The sequence below is a fragment of the Schistosoma haematobium genome, chromosome 4 (assembly GCF_000699445.3).
Source record: "Schistosoma haematobium chromosome 4, whole genome shotgun sequence".
In the NCBI taxonomy this organism is placed as follows: domain Eukaryota; kingdom Metazoa; phylum Platyhelminthes; class Trematoda; order Strigeidida; family Schistosomatidae; genus Schistosoma; species Schistosoma haematobium.
The window spans coordinates 29,951,830-29,970,053 of record NC_067199.1 but is presented as its reverse complement, the minus strand read 5'-3'; positions in this window follow the sequence as shown (position 1 = coordinate 29,970,053).

The following is an 18,224-nucleotide window of genomic DNA, read 5'->3' as shown; positions in this document are numbered from 1 at the left end:
CTTAAAGGGGAGCAGTGTAGTTATTTAACGTTTTATCCACGGAATATTTCAAAAGTTTTAAATACCATCCTTAGTAAAGTTATAAAGTGGCTAGCAGTGAAATCCATATATCTCAATTTTTACCATTTGGCGTTTGTCAGTTGGATGTGCCTGTATCCTAATATTGGTGTTCATACCGAGAATCAGACCCAGCAACATCAAGCACCTAACACCCCATCCACTGATCTACTGAATCCAAAAAGCTAACAAATTTTTAAAATTAAAATGATCATTACTAGTAAGATACTTTACATCCAGCCAAAAAAATTCAAATTGAACGAAACACGTGCCTTGAATTCTGCTGATAGCCACTATTTAACTATAAAAAATAGTTATGGCTAAATGGCAATATCCAAGCAAATGTTTTTAGAATGCACATATACCAGTAGAAACAGACCAATTGTAGTCCTTAATATTAACAAAAAGAAAATATAAACCCAAACGGATTATGTTTTACAGATAAATATAACGTATGCGATTGCAGAGATTGTTGAGTTTTTGATTAAGATTGATGTTAGATTACCATTGGAAACCTTGGAGCACTAGATGGCCGTCTCGTCTTAGTATGAGACTCCTCAGCAGTGCGCATCCACGATCACTCACAGGGGACTAGAACCCACGACCTTAGGACTCGCACACGAACACTTTGCCTCTAGATCACTGAGCCGGCATCCAAACGGTGTTAATGTCTAACTCCCGTCGATCCATAAATGTTTTCTCAACCATTCATTCATTGTCTGAAGTAGATACCTGTATCTACCTGAAACGAATTGGACTCCACTGGTGACGGCTTCTCACTAGAACTCCAAGAAATCATCATCACTTACGAGACCAAAGGTTCGGGGTTCGAATCCTGAGTGCTGGATTGTGGATGTGCACTACTGAGGAATCCCATACTAAAACCAAACGACTGTCCAGTACTTCTAGATCTTTAATGGTGGTCTAACATCAATCGTTTCATGATATCAATCAAAAAAATATAATGTAAACACAGGTAAAATGAACTTTATCTGCCTACCGGTATCTATCATATAAATTTCAATGATTACATACACATACATGTAGATCCATAAATATGAATTCAAATTATTCATCAGTTAGCCCACTAAACTTGTTAAATTATCTACACATGTACACAGATCCACATAAATATATAAATGTTTATTAAAGAAAATAAAATAAATCTTAGACAAGAGTTCATTTAATATAAAAATTATAAATAAAATTAATGTGATTTAAATGTTTATCTTGATATTTAGATACATATCATGTACAAAAAAAAAAGAAAAGAAAAGAAAAGAAAAGAACTAGATTGATTGCGTGCAAACACATTTGAACAACCATTTAAACAAGTGAATAATTGTCAATATTTTTTTCCACGTTTTTTTTTTGGCAACAAAAGAAAAACCAAATCAAATCAAACCTTTTGTTAATCAGTTAAATAAATCAGATAACATAATGATTTGTTTGTATATCCATGTGTTAAACAATCATATTTAACAATGAATAAATGAGATTTCATGGTTTGATCTTTTTTTAAAGTTTAAGTGAATAAAAGAAGACATGTCAAATGTTATTATGATAATAATTTTTATAATATTTATTCACATTTTAAATAGACTAATTCATGATTTACTCGATAGAGACAACTAAGTATAAATTTTTTTTTAAATAATAAAAAAAGGAACATTTATGTCTGGGATCATCAATTCCCTCAAGATTACAGGTACATCTTGCTGATAAGTTCCAAATATCACGAAACCTAGATCCAGGATTTCCTGTTGACTATCTCCAACCACTATCTTATCTTAACATAGTGCACGCAATGTCTAGTCACATTGCAACTTGGTCGATAGGATTTGATCTACAGTAAGAAGGATTTGATATACATGACATTGATCACCACCCAGTGATCAATCAATTATAAAAATGTATGTATTCAGAATTGTACATTAACAGGTTATTGTAATTAGTTTATTAATTAATTGAATAAACTGGATTCATTTTAATCCGTTTTACTAATGAACTGTCATCAATTTAATCTACATACTGACCAAATGGTTATTAATTAGTTTGGAACATTGATTGATATTTATTACATAAGCTTTATTATGATTAATAATAATTTATCAACTCACTAGTAGTATAGCGTGATCAATGAAGTTCAGTCATGTCGGATATGAGGTAGTTGGTTATATGCCACAGGCAATGAATAGAATGTCATCTTTCAGTACCATACATTGATTGAACTTGAAGTTGTACAACATTGAAACAAGAGTCATTAGTCTAGAGATTAAGTAATCGCATACGACATCCAAAGTCATGGGTTCCATTCTCAATCATAGAGTCTTGGATGTGTACGACTGACTAGTCTCATACTAACATAAAAAGGTTGTCCAGTTCATACACATTTTCAATGGTGGTCTAGTTAATATCAATTTGTCATTTATACTATGAAAATAATCTAATAGTTTTATTTATTTAATTAATTACAGTTTTGAACAGTTTATTATTTTTAATAGAAAATGTAATGACTGATAAATTTTGCTATACATGTCATTCGTGAATATAGTGTATAATATTTCACTAGAATAAAAAGGTCGTCAATAATAATGACCGAGAAAAGAAGCGATTTAATTTTCAAACATGTTGTTAGGTCAATATTAGTTTTAAATTCTTTGTAAAATAAAATGATTAAATTTCACAATCCAGTTAGAAATTGATCACAATATGAAATATAAACCAACTTCATGTCCTTGAATAAATCATACATAAACATTATGGTCAATACATGAAACCAAAATAATACTGTATACATGGACCATTTCATTGTTGAATCAGAGAATATTCAAAATGAAAGTAAATATTGACCATTATTAGTGTATCAGTAGAAAAAAATGTTCAAGTTTCAGGTTATTCTATTAGATGTGGATCTTATAGCATATTAATATCAACATTATAACAATTAACAAAAATAAAATAATGGACTGTTTAGTCGTATTTTAAGACTTTTCGAATTTCCCATCAGTGAACATTTCAATCGGCAAAAGTAAAAAAAGCGTGATGATGTAGGAATATGTCAGTTACTGAATTCTTAAATACTTATGGGTAATGGCCCCCAAATGACCTGGTACGGTCGAGAGTGGGGAGAGTCCGTTCACCCTCTCGAAATGCTCTCACATAACCATACGTATATAGCCTCTGCCAGGGAAGCCCTACTCACTGTCTTTTCACGGAGAGGGTGTTGTTTACGAAATCGAGAGGACGAAAAGCGAATGTCCGGTGTTTCAACAGGGTTGGTGGACATGAACAGTCCACCTAGTGGAGTTGGAAAACCCTCATTCCAAACCAATAGTGCATATGGGCTCCAGTATCCTGAAGGAACAAATGGCGTATGAACCAATCGTTGGTCACCGGCTACCATGGGACTGCATCTCCTTACGATGCTCCACTGCCTTGTGGATTAGACCTTTAGATCGAAGGCTCCGGGTGTGGCCCCCTAAGAAAACCACCTGTTCCGGTTTGGTCGGCCGGGACAGTATCATAGCCCACACACAAATCAAGTGACTTGTGTGGCGTATATATATTCGGTGTCCCTTTGTACCAATATTTGTGTGTTCATATAGATAAATATTCAATCAATAAGCATACTATTGGACAGTGTAAAGAGTAGTATTGGACGGTGTCCTATTCTATAGGTCAAAAGTTCTCATTAGAACTATAGAACTTCACATCAAATTCTAGTCACTACTGATTTCATAATTGTGATTCAGTTAAACGGATTTACTCTTTACAGTCTAAGAGAATAACATAAATATTTTCTTGAAACTAATTTCATTTCCATGTTTTTGTTCAAATCAGTATTAAAATAATAATTTAAATTTAAGGTTAAGAAATGAATTAAAACTGGAGTTAAGTCGACGTGACAAGTAAGCTCAATTGTCAACCCTCAATGAAGTGCATTTTAGAAAGTCCATCAATCTAACTACTACAACCCATCTTATAGACTTAACAACGTATATATTTAAACTATTTCATCACTCATCTTGAGATTATGCAGCAACAGATCGAAATTCCACTTAATCTACTTTATTTAGTATAGCTGATTAGGATCACCAGACCCCAAAACTAAGTTCATAAAACTGTAATTGGTTATTAAGTTCACTGACTTTTATTAAATAGATAATATTTTTCTCTTTTATTTTTCAATTATATCGTTTTCAAGAAATACAACAATGAAGACAATACGAAAATGTGATCCCATAATCGAAGGTTAGCTTCAAGAAGTAAAAATCTTTTCCTCACAGTCCAATCAATTATAACCACGTTATTTATAACTGATGGGTTGATACGAGTGATCCTCCTACAATTTTAATCACAATTAACTATCTAATGATGTCAACTGATTTAGACTGAAAAATAAGTTATATTTGTATTTATAAAAGTTAAAAATAAAACTATTTGTTGTCTAATTAGAGCAACATACGGGATTTTTAACTACCGCCATTATTTTTCATATCTCTTAATAATTGAAATGGGATCTAGTGGACAATGTAAACAGAAGTGTCTTCAGATTCATTAGAGGTTCAAAAATCTAAAATTAATCTTATGTATTTAAATGTATAGAGATCTTAGTATATAAGTTGTAACTTATATTGGGATGAATATGGCCGACAGAGTATTTTTAATAACAGTAAAATTCATTCTACCAGAGAATAAGTTCATTTGCACCATTGGTTAGTGGAAACAAAAAATCATATCTAGTACAGTCAATTAATAGTTCAAAAATTAAAAATGATCATCACAGTATTCAAGTTTTCAGACTTAAAAGTATTCACTGCATGTAAACTGGTAAGAAGTCCAGGAACAATAGTAACTTCCAATGAATCTCTTGTATTAGTCTGATAAGAATTCATTTCATCCTATTTATACAAAGTAAAATAATACTACGTATATACATATTAAGAGAACAACAGCTTTTATACAAAAAACGTGGTTATTTATTGAATTATCAGATGGGGGCGCAATTTCGTGGCTTGGTTGAATTTAGACATTAACACCGTTGGATGCCGGCTCAGTGGTCTACAGGCAAAGCGGTCGCGCGCGAGACCGATATGTCCTGGGTTCAAGTCCCGCGGGGCAGGATCGCAGACGTGCGCTGCTGAGGAGTCCCATAATAGGACGAGACAGCCGTCCAGTACCTCCAGGTTTTCCAAGATGGTCTAGCTTTAATCGACTCATGAATTCAACCAGCAAATTATTTGTTAAATTATCTTTTGTTTAGTCTTAAAAACAATTTTTCGTTTAAATATATACCATGTGGTCGGAATATAAGATAGAACAAAACAAATGCATAAAGACACTAAATAATTTGGATAGGTCACACTATTTTTTTGTAAAATAAAAATTAATTCAATGAGTAAGTGTATTTTGACCTAGTTATTTTACTTCTCTCATATGACTTATTATTGATTAATGAATGATAGTAACGAATTATTTGACCTGACCCAATTCTGACCAAGTCAACTAACTAACCAATCAGCTAACTGACTGATTGTTTGAAGATTTCAAAGAAGATAGCTAGAATTATATGCGTTTGCGTTGAATGACTAACCTAGTATAAAGACATTGGGGTAAAAGGAGAAATTCCCTGACTTTCTGTTTATTAAGAATAGAGTTTGATTTGACCATATGCTGATTACAAAGGAATAAAATCTTCATGCATGTGTCTCACCGTTTTATTTATCGTTTAGATACATAACTTACATGAATGGATAGGATATTCAAGGCATTACTAAGCAATATGAGTAGTTAATAGTTAAATACTTCGACTGACAGTTTTAGCTGTTTAAGTATATAATGTAAACATCGGATAATTGTCTACATTGGATCAGCCCCAAACTTGGAGCAGTTGGGAAAGGAATTAACGCAGACTTTTCAAACAGTCTGAATTTAACACTCATACTTCGATAAGTGAATGTGATATAAAATAAGAACCAATATAAAATATTCTCCACAATAATTTAGTGTCATATTTCTGAGGGTGCGGTGTTTATGAAAAGTCAGTCTGCCTACTGTAAAAGGTGGGGTTTACAGTGTATAGGTGAGAGTAGTTCTGCCGTGTGTCTGTGGAAAATGTTCCCTCCAAGTTAACGATTTTTGACAATTCTCTACATTCTATCATTATCGTCTTCGAAGGATTGATTATATCTGGTGACAGAATAGTGGTAGTAATACCTAAATCAGGCAGTTTGTATTCAGGCGCCATAACGATATTTCACTTAATATCACAATATTGAAACAATGAATGCAATTACTTGGTAATGTTTCATAAATGTTCTCTCAGGGAATTCCACATCGTTCATATTTGCTGACTCATAGAATGGGTAGTAAAATTAGAGGTAGTCATTTCATGACGAGGTTCTTCAGTATGAAAAATAACTTCATGGAAATTTCATCTGTCAGTCCTAGAGATAGATCAACTAAATGTTTTAAGACGCTATCAAAAAATGCTTAAAATAGGAACTAGAAACTGTTATGTCGTTGTTATCAATTACGTTTTTCGTGAATTTGAGATACATTTCCCTGACTAAATGAAATCTTCCGTGGTTTCATTTTTAATTTCACTGTATCTTTTTACAAATTTGATCGTTATAATACTCATGGATTATCCGTAATTTCTTTTCATTGAACTCGGTAACCAGTAGTCATTTACATGTTATTTCTCTTCATCAGGATGATAAATGTTCTAGAACACTCAATAGGTTGATTACTGAGTTTAAGAATTGACGAAATGAAATCTTGATTTTTATCAATTTAGTTTATGATTTGACATTTAGTTTCATTTTACTAGGAGTTACAATTTTATATTTTCACAAATGTCATCATTTGTAATAGAGATAACAATCAATTAGATCGATTCACACGTAGCCCTATGAGATATGGAATAACAGGTCAATATGTTTAACTTACTCAAACTTTCCATGTATAGTGGGTAAACTCGTTAAAACTATTCGCTTACGTACCTTGTTAAAAAATGCTAATCAGAAGAAATCGTCAGACCTAACCAGTACATAAAGGCTAAATGACGAATGTTTTTGTATATAAATCTTTGTGTGATTTTCTTCATGTTCCTAATCCTAATTTTTGTTCACCATCTTTCTTCCTTATGATTAGTCCATAAAATCAATACATTATTTCGTGAAGAACGTTTCTTAATACATCAGATCCCTTTTTACCAAATAAATTCAACTTATATGAGGGTTGAGTGTATGAACACCAACATTGTTGACTTTTAGCTATACCAGAAAAAAGTTCATCTTTTTATATTTCCTGTCTATTGGCTATACATATCACTGAAATTAACACTCACCAACTGTTTAGATCTGTATCATAACTTGATGTGACCACTACGATTTTATTATTACTCAGTCTACTCCAAGTAATATAGCATAGAAATATTCTATGTGAAGATTATACTCGGTCATGACAAATTTGTCGTAGTCAATTGATGGAGATAAATTCATCCACCTGTGATAATGCTTACTCGGTAATTTTACTGTACCTATTGCGTCCATTAGATACTCAATAGTTCATTAGCATATCAATTTAGTAAATTTAACGGATTTATAATAAATCCATTTATGTTTTACATAACCATTTCTACATGGTTTTATCATAATAAAGCAAATGTAAATAAAATTTTTATAATTACGAACCGAAAAGTTAGAAAACCATTGAAAACCTGGAAGGACTGGACGACCGTTTCGACCCATTATGGGACTCCTCGGCAGGGCTCAGACATGTTATATAGTAAAAACTTACTGAGTAATGAGTTAACCAGCCTAATGTTTATTAGAATCCATAAAATAACTAAATCGAAGAAACTATAATAGTTTTTGCTGTTGTCTTATTTAATTTAATACTGATGAATAGTTCGATTCACTGCAGGATATTAACCATTAGGTACACAAATAAAACTATGACGATTGCAGATATTTGATAATAGGCAAACATAATAAAAACAACTTTACATATATATATATAACTTTTCTCGGTAAGTGATTCCAATCGAATTCAAAAATTCTCACAATCTCATACTGGCAGTCGTCAAGTGCTCATTAGTGACTAGCTTCGAAAAATTTCTAGAGTTCGAGTGGGAAGCCATGACCATTGAAGTTAAACTGTATCACATATGAGGCAGTTACCCAATGAAGACAATAGAAGATGGTTGCGCAATATCATCGGTTGATTGAGGTTAGACTTATTCAACATTGGAACACGGATCATTAGTATGGAGATTAAGTAATCGCATACGACATCCAAAGTCATGGGTTCCATTCTCAATCATAGAGTCTTGGATGTGTACGACTGACTAGTCTCATACTAACAAAAAAAGGTTGTCCAGTTCATACACATTTTCAATGGTGGTCTAGTTAATATCAATTTGTCATTTATACTATGAAAATAATCTAATAGTTTTATTTATTTAATTAATTACAGTTTTGAACAGTTTATTATTTTTAATAGAAAATGTAATGACTGATAAATTTTGCTATACATGTCATTCGTGAATATAGTGTATAATATTTCACTAGAATAAAAGGTTGCAAATAATGATAAACGATAATAGAACAAAATAGCCGTCCAGTGTTTTCCAGTTTTCAAATTCAGATCGATTTTTGCTTTTAATAAAATCCAACAGTTTCTACAACCACATAATGGAAATTATTATGAACCAATCACATGGAATCACTAACAAAACATATGCAGAAAATTAATATTAACAGATTAAAATCAGTGAGCCATGTAACAACCGAACTGATTACAATATTTGTGTCCCATAAGTTAGTGAAACAATAAAATTAGGATATCAGTTAGCTATTCTTTCATGACAGTAACAAGAAACATACAATTCATAAATAATCTGTCTTGAAAATTTCTATCATGATGTGTAATGCATACAATTCAATGAATTCATATTCTTGCTTGGCTAGCAACCAATCTCATACTTCGTAGACCGACACCGTTAACCTACTTCAATAAATTAAATTTGTAATATAACCATGCACTGGTGAATTGAGATTGTTTCATGCAATTTTCTAGAGAATCACTAATCAGTTTGCTTACAAAAGTTGGGACAGAAATTATCCAGATAGTGAGATAGGTCTGGCATGGTAGATAACGACGAAGATTAGTACAAGTTTTATTCGATACAATTAGTCGGATTACTCCGTGTTATATAAATTTTTCATCAGTATCACAAGTTGTGCCGTAACTTTTCTGTGACAGTCTGTTGACAATATAATTAATTTGTTGATTGCTTAGTTATTGAAGTATGAAGTTTAAAGTTATGTTTACGAGGATAACACAGATAGTGAACAATGGGCACTGTTTTTTCGATTTCGTATGATACTATTACATCGGGATGAAAATTTGAGCCTGCACTTTAATTTTCTATGCTTCGTGTTTATTATGTCTTTTGTTATAAGTCAGTATGATAATTATTCGACATTCCAGTCGTTCTACTTTAGTATAATAATATTTACATTAATTAATTATGAATAATGGTCAGTATAACATATAGTATGCATTTTGTAGTAATTCTGTGTAAAATTAATTTTTGTATCTTCCGTGTTTCAGTTAGATCATTGTTGATAATTCATCAGATGTCAGTGAAATCGATTCTTTCGGAAGGTGAAAATAATCTACTTATTTTATCAGTTTTATCTTCTTTCTTGTGTTGAACTAATCTCAGTTTCCTTCCTTGCTCCAAGTGCTATGTTTTCAGTTATAACAGAAACCCATAGTGAATCGGTAACGCTCCTTGTTGATATGTTATTTACCAACTGTAAATAATATCGAATGATATAATCAACATGTATTTTATTCACCTTAACTACATGTCATTAGTCTATCGCCAGCAAATTTCTAACATTAATCATAGGATTTACTTGTCAATAATTTTCATACTATTTATTTAAATTTTACTAAGTATATGAAAAGTTATTTATTTTAACTGAATTTGATAAAAGAGGCACAAAATGAACTATATCACAACTACTTATTTATTAATCCTTTAATCAATTATCAGAAAAGCATTGGTGACGTTGTTATGAACGAAAATAGAGGTGGGGACAATCAAACATACTTCAACATACAATTACAGAGTTATTTAGTAAAATATAAGAACCATACGTTCAATATTTTTTTGCAAAATGTCGATTAATTGTCTTAGGCTTCATTGTTCCTTCATTTCCATACCAATTACTGTCTGTTCCCGTTCTCTTCTATTCGATCTTCTCAAACTTCTGCTGTCACGGATTCCATTCCTGGTTGGCGTTATATACTACTTATGTCGACATAAGTAGCACACACAACAACGTTCTTTTCACTCTTTATTATATTTATCAACCGTCAATCTCAATGATTCTACTAATTCACAGTTGGTAATATTGATCCGTAAATACATTACACTGGTTAGTACAACTAACAAAAACAAAATATGGTTGCCTATTACAATTCAACAATGTTTTATTTTAATGTACTTCAAAATCAATCGTCACTGTGGTATTGCTTCTAATAGATGGAATCTAAAAAGAAATCCGATTAGTGGTATAATGGAAAAACAAAACACAGTTGTGGTTTAATTGATTTTCTCTTTTGAAAGCTCCTGTGTTGGTAATATTTTTGGTGGTTTAAGAACTCATTTTTCAGATTTTAAATTGCATTAATTTATTCACTTGGCACTAAATTTTAAAGTAGCTTAAATATGTTTCATGTAAAAAGCTCAACATTACTTATTTGGTCCCAATTGTACTTAACTGTTTTATTGAGCGACTGAAACTCTATATTCAGGATACGGTCTCAATGTTTAACAGTCTCAGTTAAGTGGTCTTGAGCATTCTAGGCTACATGAAGAGAGAAAAATAAGATTTTCAATAGGCTATTTCTCTATTCTTTCAGAAGATGAAAATAGGGTGGAAAAACAATGAAACTACTTGAGGGAATCATTGAAATCTTGAACCGATCAATGTTAGATCACCACCGAAAACCTGGATGCACTGGACGGCCGTTTCGTCCCAGTATGAGACTCCTCAGCAATACAGGGTTGTGGCGATTGTTGAATTTCCTTGAAGCCATATGCTTTTGAACAAATAATAAAGTATATGGAGCTGATCTAAAACAATTACACGCACTATAAACAAGCCGCAAAATCGAAAAAGACCGATTATTCTTGGCTCTGTAGATATCAGTGCCCATTCAACATCGATGTTCGTTAACCACTTAAAAACCAGAAGCATGAAAAATATCTCCTTTTGATTTTTATTCAACTTTTGCCAGGACTTTCAGTTTTATTAGTTTTTAATTTTACATACACAACATTCAAGCTTTACAAACAGCTCTAAAAATTAAGTTATATTCAATTGTTATATGGCCTGTTGAATGTGTGAAAAAATACCTAACCAGATCTGATGGATATATTTAGCTTACTTAATTCTCGATTTAAGTAGCAACACATATTATCCACAATTAATTACCACTAACACTACAAACTTCAGATTAGGATATGGAATGCTTAGTTTTCACTTACATTTTCGATTTAGATGTCATACCGCAGCTATAAACCATGAATATATATCTTATAATACTCATTTCATGGCAGAATATTCTGAAAATTCTAATATGTTTAAGCAAGTTGGAACATTATTTAAGGAATGTCTCTTACAGATGAAGAATTTATTGATCGGATTGAAGGAGATACTTTGAATACCTCTATGCAGAATGGTTTTCTGAATATGACTGAAGATGAGAGAATACCTACAATAAAATTACCTAACAGAGTAATCCATCGAGTGTAGGCATGGTAAATCTTGTTTACCTACTTATTTGTTTGTTATCCTTCGTGGGTTACGAGCTGCCAACATAAACTATCCAAACAACTTTGTCCTGGACTCGCCTTCCCACTTGCTGGTAAGTGTTATTTATTCTGTTGGTTTCATGCAATTAGTTCCCTTTATGAATTTAAATAAAGCCAGGACAAAAATGGATGCAGAATAATATGAATTCATTATATTTCATGGTTTCTCATTAGCTGCTTACAACAGAAGTCTTTTAGAAAACTTGAGAGGACTCTTGAAGAAAAATCTAATCGATAATCATATGTACAATGAGCTCAAACCAAAAGGATTACAATTACCTTACTTATATGGCTTATCTAAAACACAAACTCAACATCCTGGTAAGACCAATATTACCTATGACCAAATCACCCTTGTATAAACTCTCCCACTGGCTTACTAGGTGCTTAGGACCAATTCGTATTCACGGACTTACAGTAACTAAAATCCCATGTTTCAAGTGAAATATGACTTGTTGGTAAATTAGAGATGAACTTAATATAGTGAAATTAAATCAAAACGTCGTCATATTGTAAATGGAAGAATTTTTAGATTAATAAGTATAGAAAATCACATTCACCAAAATACTACTTAAGTGATCCTTATAATAATAGAAACAAATTTAATTGCCGATTGAAATGCTCTCTAAATGTTCTGAATTTCATGAAAACGTTTCACTACTAATGAGTTTATAAGAGTATGTCGACATGTGAGATATTCTCGAAGAGTATATTACTTGCCAAGAAATTCAAATTACAGGTGACATGCTCTAATTCAATGATCGAATCATTGCAATTCATAATTAGAGGATAAGAATCGAGATGGTGTAAATAAAACGAAGCGATAGTCCTGAGCACTATTTTAAACGGGAACATTCAAAATATCATTTACAATTAGTTGAATAAACTAATTTTGACAGTTGAACTATGGAATAACATCATCCGACGTATTAGAAAGCACCATACAGCCACATGTTTTTTAGTCCTTGAAAATGGGTACTTATTATCTAAGATGTGACCGGATCCAGGATATTGAGAACTACCGGCTAGTACAATTTAGTTGAGTCATTCAATTAGAATTCAACAGCTCGTATCTTCTAGCTCTGATTACGATTCTGTAGTCAACCAGCCACTTTATGATCCCATTAGATGGTAGTTGCATCATTCTGTGAATTGACTGGAGTTGGAGGAGGTGGGGTACTGAATCTCAAGTCAGTAGTATCATGACTATTGCAACCAATTATTCGTCAATGATATGATAAAATAAGTAGCAGAAAAAATATCGTGCATGTAGTAATCATGATTAACGGAACTAGATTAAAACAATATTGGAGGAAGAACTTATGAATTTCAAACCACATGTCATATTACTCTTTTAGTTATTTATAAGGATTGTACAAGATTTGAACGTATTTTCTTTTGAAATAAAAATAATTCGCACGACATTACACTACTTATAAGCAGTAGGTTTTATTATAAAAATGTTTTGTCTGAAAAACCATGGTCAATCGAGTCACAAAAAACGAGGACGTAATAAAGTCATCCTAGGGGATCTCTCCAAGTCTTTGTGAATGAACTCTGATCTTGTATTATATTAAATGAATTATTTCTTAATCGTCTATGAAGTATATACATCTCAGTTTGCAACACTCACATCAGATATATCATAACTGTTTATTTGAATTAGCTCCGCCTGGAGTCCCTCCGGGGGCTACTGCCGGTCCCAAGCACGGATAAAAGAGGAGGGTTGGGTATGGGGTTAGCGTCCCCATACCGTAGAAAACTAACTCGCTGAAAAAACGCTAACCAGAAAAAATTATTCGAACTTTTTAAACTCTGCCCTGGGAGTCAGAAGGTCTTCATTTAGAAGAGTTATGACGCCTCATGATGAAAGCCGAGTACCTTCAGAAGTTACGAGGTCGATGTCCCTTCTGAAACCCAGAAAAACCATTTGTTTAGGTACATGGAATGCTCGTACAATGTGGGACACCGGGAGAGCCTTCCAAATTGCTGCAGAAATGAGGAGATACGACCTGGAGGTGCATAGGATCAGTGAAACACATTGGACGCAATTTGGACAACAACGAATAGCTTTAGGAGAGCTTCTGTTATACTCTGGCCACGAAGAAGGAAATGCCCAACATACTGTGGTGTTTGAATGAACTGATGATTTCTTTGTACTTGTTGAATGCTTGATTTCGAATTCTAAATACAATACATTCGTTCGTGCTTGTCTAGTACTTTTAATTTAATTGCGTTATTTCTGGGATTCTTAGTTCGTACTATAATTCAAATAATTCGAAACATTATACATACACAAGGATTTGCATTGATGCTATAAAAACAAGCACAAAATGCACTTATACGATGGGAATCTCATGGACCAAGGATCATCAAAGCCTCCTTCAAAACAAAGAAAGAAGGCATTTCAATGAACGTCATTCAATACTATGCGCCTACCAACAACTACAATGAAAACGTTAAAGACCAATTCTACAATACGCTGCCGTCAATCGTCGAGAAGTGCCCAACAAAGGACCTGACCATTCTGATGGGAGACCTAAATGCCTAGGTTGGAATGGACAACACCGGATATGAAGACATCATGGGACGAAACGGACTGGGAGAAAGGAACAAAAATGGTGAGAGATTCGCAAACATATGTGCCTTCAATAAACTGGTCATAGGCGACACTATATTCCCACATAAACGCATTCACAAAACCACATGTACTTCACTGAATTACACTACACAGAACCAAATCAACCGTATCTGCATCAACAAAAATTCAAGAGGACAATAGAGGATGTGAGAACCAAGAGAGGAGCCGACATAGCTTCAGATCATCACTTGCTGGTCGCCAAGATGAATTGAAACTCAAAAAGCATTAGACAACAGCACAAAAGTTTAATACGGCTTCTCTTCGGGATACTGACAAACACAACAAATTCAAGATAACCCTCAGCAATAAGTTCCATGCCTTTCATGATCTACTCAATGGAGAAGGAACTACTATGGAGAGCAACTGGAAAGGGATCAAAGAAGCAGTCACTTCAACATGCCATGAGGTTCTGGGCCACAAGAAGCACCATCACAAGGAATGGATCACTGTTGATACACTAGATAAGATTCAGAAAAGGAGGAACAAGAAGGCAGCAATCAATATCAGCCGAACAAGAGCAGAGAAAGCCAAACCACAAGCTGAATACACAGAAGTAGACAAGCAGGTGGAGAAGGATATCAGAACCGACAAACGTGTGTGGAGGATTTAGCAATGAAGGCGGAAAAGGCTGCAAGAGAAGGAAACATGAGACAACTGTATGACACGACAAAGAAACTCTCTGGAAATCACTGTAAACCGGAGCGACCAGTGAAAAGCAAGAATGGCAAGATAATCACCAACATCGAAAACCAGAGAAACAGGTGGGTAGAGCACTTCAAAGAACTCTTGAATCGGCCAGCTCCACTGAACCCACCCAACATCGAAGAAGCATCCTCGAAATTCCCAATCGATGTCGGCCCACTAGCAATTGAAGAGATCAGCATGGCCATCAGACGAATCAAGAGTGGCAGAGCAGCAGGACCAGACAACATTCCAGCAGAGGCATTGAAAGCAGACGTAGCGGAAACTGCAAGGATACTCCACATTCTCTTCAATTAGATTTGGGATGAGAAACAAGTACCAACAGACTGGAAAGAAGGACACATCATCAAAATACCAAAGATAGGCAATCTCAGCAACTGTGATAACTACAGGAGCATCACTCTTCTCCCAATACCAGGAAAAGTCTTCAACAGGGTATTGTTAAACAGGATGAAGGACTGCGTAGACGCCCAACTTCGTGACCAACAGGCAGGATTCCGTAAGGACCGATCGTGCACAGATCAAATCGCAACACTACGGATCACTGTGGAACAATCAATTGGATGGAATTCATCACTACATCAACTTCATTGACTACGAAAAGGCATTTGATAGCGTGGACAGAACAATACTATGGAAGATTCTTCGACACTACGGCGTGCCTCAGAAGATAGTCAATATCATACGGAATTCCTATGATGGATTAAACTGCAAAATCGTGCATGAAGGACAATTGACAGACTCGTTCGAGGTAAAGACCGGTGTCAGGCAAGGTTGCTTACTCTCACCCTTTCTCTTTCTCCTGGTGATCGACTGGGTCATGAAGACGTCAACATCTGAGGGAAGCATGGGATACAGTAGACATCTAGGATGCAGCTGGACGATCTAGACATAGCAGATGATCTGGCTCTTCTATCGCACACGCAACAGCAAATGCAGAAGACGACCAGTGTAGCAGCGACCTCAGCAGCAGTATGTCTCAACATACACAAAGGGAAAAGCGAGATTCTCCGATACAACACAGCATGCACCAATCCAATCACACCTGACGGATAAGTTTTGGAAGATGTGAAAACCTTTACATATCTGGGCAGCATCATTGATGAACCGGGTGGATCTGATGCAGATGTGAAGGCGTGGATTTGCAATTCAAGAGCAGCATCTTTACAGCTGAAGAACATCAGGAACTCCAACCAATCGTCAACCAACACCAAGGTCAGGATTTTCAATACAAATGTCAAGATAGTTCTACTGTATGGGGCGGAAACCTGGAGAACTACGAAAGACATCATCCAGAAGATACAGGTGTTTATTAACAGTTGTCTACGCAAAATACTTGGGGTCCGTTGGCCAGACACTATCAGCAAGAACCTACTGTGGGAGAGAACAAACCTGATCCCAGTGGAGGAAGAAGTCAAGAAAAATTCTGACCTTGGTGTTGGTTGACGATTGGTTGGAGTTCCTGATGTTCTTCAGCTGTAAAGATGCTGCTCTTGAATTGCAAATCCACGCCTTCACATCTGCATCAGATCCACCCGGTTCATCAATGATGCTGCCCAGATATGTAAAGGTTTTCACATCTTCCAAAACTTATCCGTCAGGTGTGATTGGATTGGTGCATGCTGTGTTGTATCGGAGAATCTCGCTTTTCCCTTTGTGTATGTTGAGACATACTGCTGCTGAGGTCGCTGCTACACTGGTCGTCTTCTGCATTTGCTGTTGCGTGTGCGATAGAAGAGCCAGATCATCTGCTATGTCTAGATCGTCCAGCTGCATCCTAGATGTCTACTGTATCCCATGCTTCCTCAGATGTTGACGTCTTCATGACCCAGTCGATCACCAGGAGAAAGAGAAAGGGTGAGAGTAAGCAACCTTGCCTGACACCGGTCTTTACCTCGAACGAGTCTGTCAATTGTCCTTCATGCACGATTTTGCAGTTTAATCCATCATAGGAATTCCGTATGATATTGACTATCTTCTGAGGCACGCCGTAGTGTCGAAGAATCTTCCATAGTGTTGTCCTGTCTACGCTATCAAATGCTTTCTCGTAGTCAATGAAGATATATTTTTATCAATCGAATAAAAAATATGACTGATTTCATTTTCGTTTTTTTGATAAATTTGTTTACCAGTATATGATTGTGGAGATTGTCGAGTTTTTTAATTGAGATCATGAAGTGATCAATGCTGGACCACTATCGAAAACCTGGAAACACTGGATGGATGTCTCGTCTTAGTACGACACTCCTCAGAAGTGCGTATCCACGATCACGCACAAAGGACTAGAATCCACGAACTTCGGACTCGCGTATGGGGCAGAAACCTGGAGAACTACGAAAGCCATCATCCAGAAAATGCAGGTGTTTATTAACAGTTGTCTACGCAAAATACTTCGGATCCGTTGGTCGGACACTATTAGCAACGACCTACTGTGGGAGAGAACAAACCAGATCCCAGCGGAGGAAGAAATTAGGAAGAAGCGCTGGAAGTGGATAGGACACATTTAGGAAAGCACCTAACTGCGTCGCAAGACAAGCCCTCACATGGAATCCTCAAAGCCAAAGGAAAAGAGGAAGACCAAAGAACACATTACGCCGAGAAATGGAGATAGACATGAGAATGCTGGTCAGCGGCCTATGCTCCATTGGGAGTAACAGGCGTAAGTAAGTAATTTATTTGAATTACTTGGTCCATGATAAGAGAAGTAGCAATTTGAATTAATGTATATGAACATGAGTGAAGCGATATCATATTAAAATAGAATTTGAAGATACAATTGATGATTCGTTTAAAACAAATTTTAATTACTTTGACACTGGATATTTCATGGAAATACTTATAAAGACAATTTTTAAGCTTTGCCTGTGTGAAATATTGAAAGAACTTAAACCAAACTACTCGAAGTTATTTTGAAATTCAAGA